The 5645-nt window shown below is 47.3% G+C and overlaps 1 protein-coding gene across 1 annotated transcript in view; it reads right to left on the bottom strand.

Annotated features, from left to right (window-relative positions):
- The window catches only part of PCK1 (phosphoenolpyruvate carboxykinase 1 (soluble)), a 6247-nt gene extending 5971 nt beyond the window's left edge, over positions 1-276 (bottom strand). The window contains 2 exon segments of the mRNA XM_010841819.1: positions 4-10; positions 172-276. The gene's annotated coding sequence lies outside the window, so the exon portion shown is untranslated.
- Positions 277-5645: the final 5369 nt, after the last annotated feature.

The following is a 5645-nucleotide window of genomic DNA, read 5'->3' as shown; positions in this document are numbered from 1 at the left end:
CCGAGGTTCCCTGCAATGGAAAAAGCACAGGCTTCCTGAACAAGATAACCATGGACACCCTCAACTCTGCACACTTGGTCGGGGTCACCGATGTGGCTGGGAGGAAAAAGAAAAGCAGTTCCAGTTAGCACTGAAGTCTGTTAGAAACGCATGTGAACAGGCTGTGCCTACCTTTCTCTTTGGACGATCAGGTCAGAGGCCAAAGGGTCCCTTGCAAGGCTCTTCCCGCGGGTGAGTGTGCGTTCCCAATGGGAAGGCCCTGTTTAGGGTTTGGAGGCAGAACTTCCTGGCCTTTAAATTCCAAGAAAGAGAGAGGCCCGGCCCCCAACCACACCCAGAGAGGCTCGACTCTGACGTCAGGGGCTGGTCTTTGGATCACGGCCACGATCAGTTATGCTTTGGACTGGCTCACCACAATAAACCCAGGCAGATAATCATTGAACAGACAGTCGTTAATGAGTGCCACGTGGCCTGCGGCCCCTGGACCAGCCATGGCAGGCCCTTACACAACTTCTGATTGATGGAGCTCTGCCCCAGTCCCCTGAAGATGCAAAACACAGGCCCTCCCATTGAAGGGCAGGGTGGGATGGCACAGAGCCTCGTGGGGGACCTCAGGGGTTTTGGCCATGCATCTTGTGTACAGATGGCTGCTGGTTGCCAGAATAGAGCAGTGGTGAGGTGTCACCCCACAGGCAAAGGCCCATGGGAAGAACACCCCCAAATGTGGGATGGTGCCTGGCTTATTGGCAACTGTCTGACCTAATTAAGGGCTATTAACCTTATAGAGTGTCCATGGTGTGCCCCCTGCCCCTACCCCAAGTATAAATTCCACAAGGGCAAGGATCTCTATCTATTTTGTTCCTTTCTGTATGCACAGTTTCTGGCACACAGTAGGTGCTGAATGAATAAATGCAGAGCGTTGTTGTAAGTGCTCTGCATTGACTAACTCCTGGTACCCTAAGTGGAGTCCACAAGCCCCACTGTGTGCAGACAAGGACACTGAGGCATCAGGGATCTGGCGACTACCCCGCAATCCCAGACTGGACTCCCTGAGGACCCTCAGTCACACCTGCCTTGTGGATTTTTCAATATGTTCCTAGGTGGCCAGGGAAGGTGGGGGCTCCCTCTGCCCAGCCCACTCTGTGAGCTGCAATTGTCGTTTCTACATTTGCAAACACCACAGAGACCCCTCGGCTTTCCTGGGGCCGTTTAAACATATCCTAAGGTACAAAGTTTCTCTTCTTTTAGAAAGCATCTAAAAGACCAAGATGGTTCAGACAGAGTTGCAGAGAGGGGCTGGAACACAAGCCGCCGAGCTCCGGACTGCCTCTTGTAAGGGACCTTTGCCCTTCCTGGAACCTTCCACATATCATCCCAGGAGTTCTGGGCTGGGTGCAGTATTTCTGGAGTCAACTGTACACTTTTTTTGTTGCCCTTGCAAATCCTAGCGTCCAGGGAGTGGAGGGGGCTTGGCAGTTTTGCTCGATTACACTTGAGCAATGAGACCTTTATAACAGCTGTAAAAAAAATTTGCTTTGCAAGCCATCACAACATCAGTCCAATTTAATGAGCTATGGAACTGCTGGCTAGCTTTTCGAGAACACTGGGTGAGAAGTCAGGAGAACAGGGCCAGGCCCCAACCACCGGCAGCTAGCCCCACAGCTCAGTGGGCGTCCTCTCACTGGAGGAGGTCAGTGGAAACCTGCCCTCGTGCCCCGTGGAGTGTGAGCTGAGACGGCTCCATGACTGTGTCTGTGAGGAGCTGTGACAATCACAAGGCATTGGGAACAACAATCTCAGACCAGAAGTTCTTTGAGGACCATCCTATGGGACTTCACTCCCACCGCCGTGTTGAGTGTACACACGTCACCAACTTCCACCAAAACTATCAACCCATTGCTATGTTTCATTTACTCAGATTTTGTGTGTGTGTGTAACATAAGGCTTTATTTGTAAAAGCCAAAGCTGAAAACAAGCCCAATGTCCACTAAGTGGGTAAGGAAATTGTGGGGCACCTATACAGGATAATACATGACTATAAAAAGAATGAAGCTATGAATTATGAAATAATAATGCAGCATTGAGGGAAAGTACAATTTTTAGAATGTAAACATTTTTATGATTCCCATCATATAAAATTCTACAAAACAAACTAATTTACTGTGAAAGTATAAATCAATAGTTGCTGTGAGGGCAGAAGGAGAGATTTTTTTAAAGGATACAAGCAAGTTCATTCATTCAGACTTTTAATTCAGCCAATTGAATCTTTCAGTGTAAGTACAACGGGAGATGTTTCTGTTTAGTTTAAAATCATTTGCCTAAATGGTCACTGAAATTCATTCATAACAATGCTGTCAACCAAACAGAAGCGTGTCCCGTCTAATTTCTACCACAACGTAACACTCCGTTGCTGGGGACACTTTCTGAGCATCTGACATGAGTGAAATTAGCCATTCAAAGGCACAACCTTTGAGTGAATACGAAGCACACACATTCACACCCGGGTGGCTGATCTCCCCAAGTGAGTAGAGATTCCCAGTTTGCTGATTAAAAACTGTAGTAGTGAAACCGAGCCCCCCAAAATCGTGTTCCCTTACTGAGTTTATGATTAATCTCTCTACCCAAACTGTCCCCTTATCTGCCTCTTCTGACCTCAATCCTGTTCTTGTCCCCTCAGAACTCCATGCTGTGCTAACTGAGCACTAATCAACCCGAGTTAGATAACTAAGACCATTGTTGTCAGAACTTCATTAACGCACTGAGGTTGCTCCTGTAGGTCTCATCATTAATGTACAAACTCGGATTATTTCTCCAAGGCCAGGTGAACTCACAGACCCCTGAGCCACAGATCACCTGGCCAGAGAGTCATAAACCAGAGAATCCTGACCCCTGAAAGTACGGTTAAGAAATGTCACAAAACAATGGTCAATTCCTGTTTCTTTGCTCTTCCTCTTTAAAAACACCCCAACTCAGAGACCAAGATGGAGCAGATCTGAGGCTTGTCTCCCGCTGCCCCACTTGATGCCCTCTGTTGATGATGACTCAGGACCCGGGTCTGTCCCTGTCCTCGGAGACTCCCTGCCCCAGAAGGGACTCACTGAGCAATGTTTTCAAAGGACTGACTGGTGACGTTGTGTCTTCCCCATTTACCCATGGGCTTCACTGTAAATGGGTTTCCCAGGTAGTTCAGACGGGAAAGAATCTGCCTGCAGTGCTGGAGACCTGGGTTCAGTCCTTGGTCCAGGAATATCCAATGGAGAAGGGAATGGCTACTCACACCAGTATTCTTACCTGGAGAATTCCATAGACAGAGGAGCCTGGCAGGCTATATATAATCCATGGGGTCGCAAAGTGTTGGACACGACTGAGTGACTAACACTGAGTTGTAAGTCAGTCTCAGAACTGAGTACCAGCCATGGAGACCTGCCGTGGCAGCTCTGCTATCGCTCTGCTGCTGGACTCCCTGAGGACCCTCAGTCACACCCGCCTTGTGGATTTTTCAATACGTTCCTAGGTGGCCAGGGAAGGTGGGGGCTACCTCTGCCCAGCCCACTCTGTGAGCTGCAATTGTCGTTTCTACATTTGCAAACACCACAGAGACCCCTCGGCTTTCCTGGGGCCGTTTAAACATATCCTAAGGTACACAGTTTCTCTTCTTTTAGAAAGCATCTGAAAAGTTGAGCCCAGACACAAAACTGCTTTGTTGAAAGGAGAAAGATTAGACACTGAAAAAAAAAAACAAAAACCCAGTTTCACTACATCTCCTTGAGGTCACACACACTTTTTTTTGTTGTCCTAAGCTGTAGCTGGCTGACCCCAGGGTTCTGAGGAGTGAGGAAGCAAGACTTTGAAAAGCCTTTGTGTAATTTGTGCTGTGTCCGACTGTTTGCAGCCTCATAGACTGTAGCCTGCCAGTTCCTCTGTCCATGGGATTTCTTAGGCAAGAATACTGGAGTCGGTTGCCATTTCCTTCTCCAGGGAATATTCCTGACCCAGGGATGGAACCCAAGTTTCTTGCATCTCCTACACTGGCAGGCAGAATCTTTACCACTAGCGCCACCTGGGAAGCCCACTGAAAAGCCTTTATCGTGAAAAACCTTTATCATGTGCAAAACAGATAAGTAGTAGGAAGCTGTTATATAACACAGGGAGCCTATACGTGTGTGTGTGTGTGTGTGTGTATAGACACACACACACATATATATATGTGTGTGTCATAGAGCCTGGTACTCTATGACAACCTGGAGGGGTGGGATGGGAGGAGGAGGGAGACTCAAGAGGGAGGAGATATATATATAATTATGGCTGATTTATGTTGTTGTACAGCAGAAACCAACACAACATTGTAAAGCAATTATCCTATAATTAAAAAAGAAAAGAAAAGATTTCAGCTGCCTGTGTGGATGGAGCCGTCAGGAGGGCAACTCGGAATCCGAGGCAGGACCAGGATGAAAGGTATGAGCAGGTGAGGCGAGGGGTGGGGAATGGCTGCATTCCAGATAAGCAATGAAAAGCAAAGCCATGAACTTGGGCGGAATCTCCCAGAGGATTTTGAGAACAGTTTGATTGACATATATTGGAGTTTTCCTGGTTACCTTGAGGCCAATAAAATTAAAACAGAAATTCCCAAGACCAGCCAACCAGAACTTGGAGTTCCTGTAGAGTCAGGAGCCGTGGTATCCACCCTGTGTTCTGAGGGATTAAGGGGGCATTCTTCTGAGTCTTCTCAATGTTAGGTCCATGGATCAAGGCAAATTGGAAGTGGTCAAACAGGAGATGGCAAGAGTGAATGTCAACATTCTAGGAATCAGTGAACTAAAATGGACTGGAATGGGTGAATTTAACTCAGATGAGCATTATATCTACTACCGAGGGCAGGAAGGAGAAGGCAATGGCACCCCACTACAGTACACTTGCCTGGAAAATCCCATGGACGGAGGAGCCTGGTAGGCTGCAGTCCATGGGGTTGCTAAGAGTCAGACATAACTGAGCGACTTCACTTTCACTTTTCATTTTCATGCACTGGAGAAGGAAATGGCAACCCACTCCAGTGTTCTTGCCTGGAGAATCCCAGGGACGGGGGAGCCTGGTGGGCTGCTATCTATGGGATCGCACAGAGTCGGACACGACTGAAGTGACTTAGCAGCAGCAGCAGCAATGGGCAGGAATCCCTTAGAAGAAATGGAGTAGCCATCATGGTCAACAAAAGAGTCTGAAATCCAGTACTTGGATGCAATCTCAAAAAAGACAGAATGATCTCTGTTCGTTTCCAAGGCAAACCATTCAATATCACAGTAATCCAAGTCTATTCCCGAACCAATAATGCTAAAGAAGCTGAAGTTGAATGCTTCAATGAAGACCTACAAGACCTTTTAGAACTAACACCCAAAAAAGATGTCCTTTTCATTAGAGAGGAATAGAATGCAAAAGTAGGAAGTCAAGAAACACCTGAGGTAACAGGCAAATCTGGCCATGGAATATGGAATGAAGCAGGGCAAAGGCTAATAGAGTTTTGCAAAGAGAATGCACTGGTCATAGCAAACACCCTCTTCCAAAAACACAAGAGAAGATTCTACACATGGACATCACCAGATGGTCAACACTGAAATCAGATTGATTATATTCTTTGCACCCAAAGATGGAGA

This window comes from Bison bison, unplaced genomic scaffold (genome assembly GCF_000754665.1).
Source record: "Bison bison bison isolate TAMUID 2011002044 unplaced genomic scaffold, Bison_UMD1.0 scf7180017864167, whole genome shotgun sequence".
Classification (NCBI taxonomy): domain Eukaryota; kingdom Metazoa; phylum Chordata; class Mammalia; order Artiodactyla; family Bovidae; genus Bison; species Bison bison.
Note: the sequence above shows the minus strand (reverse complement) of the source record. Positions and strands in the feature narration are given on the sequence as shown.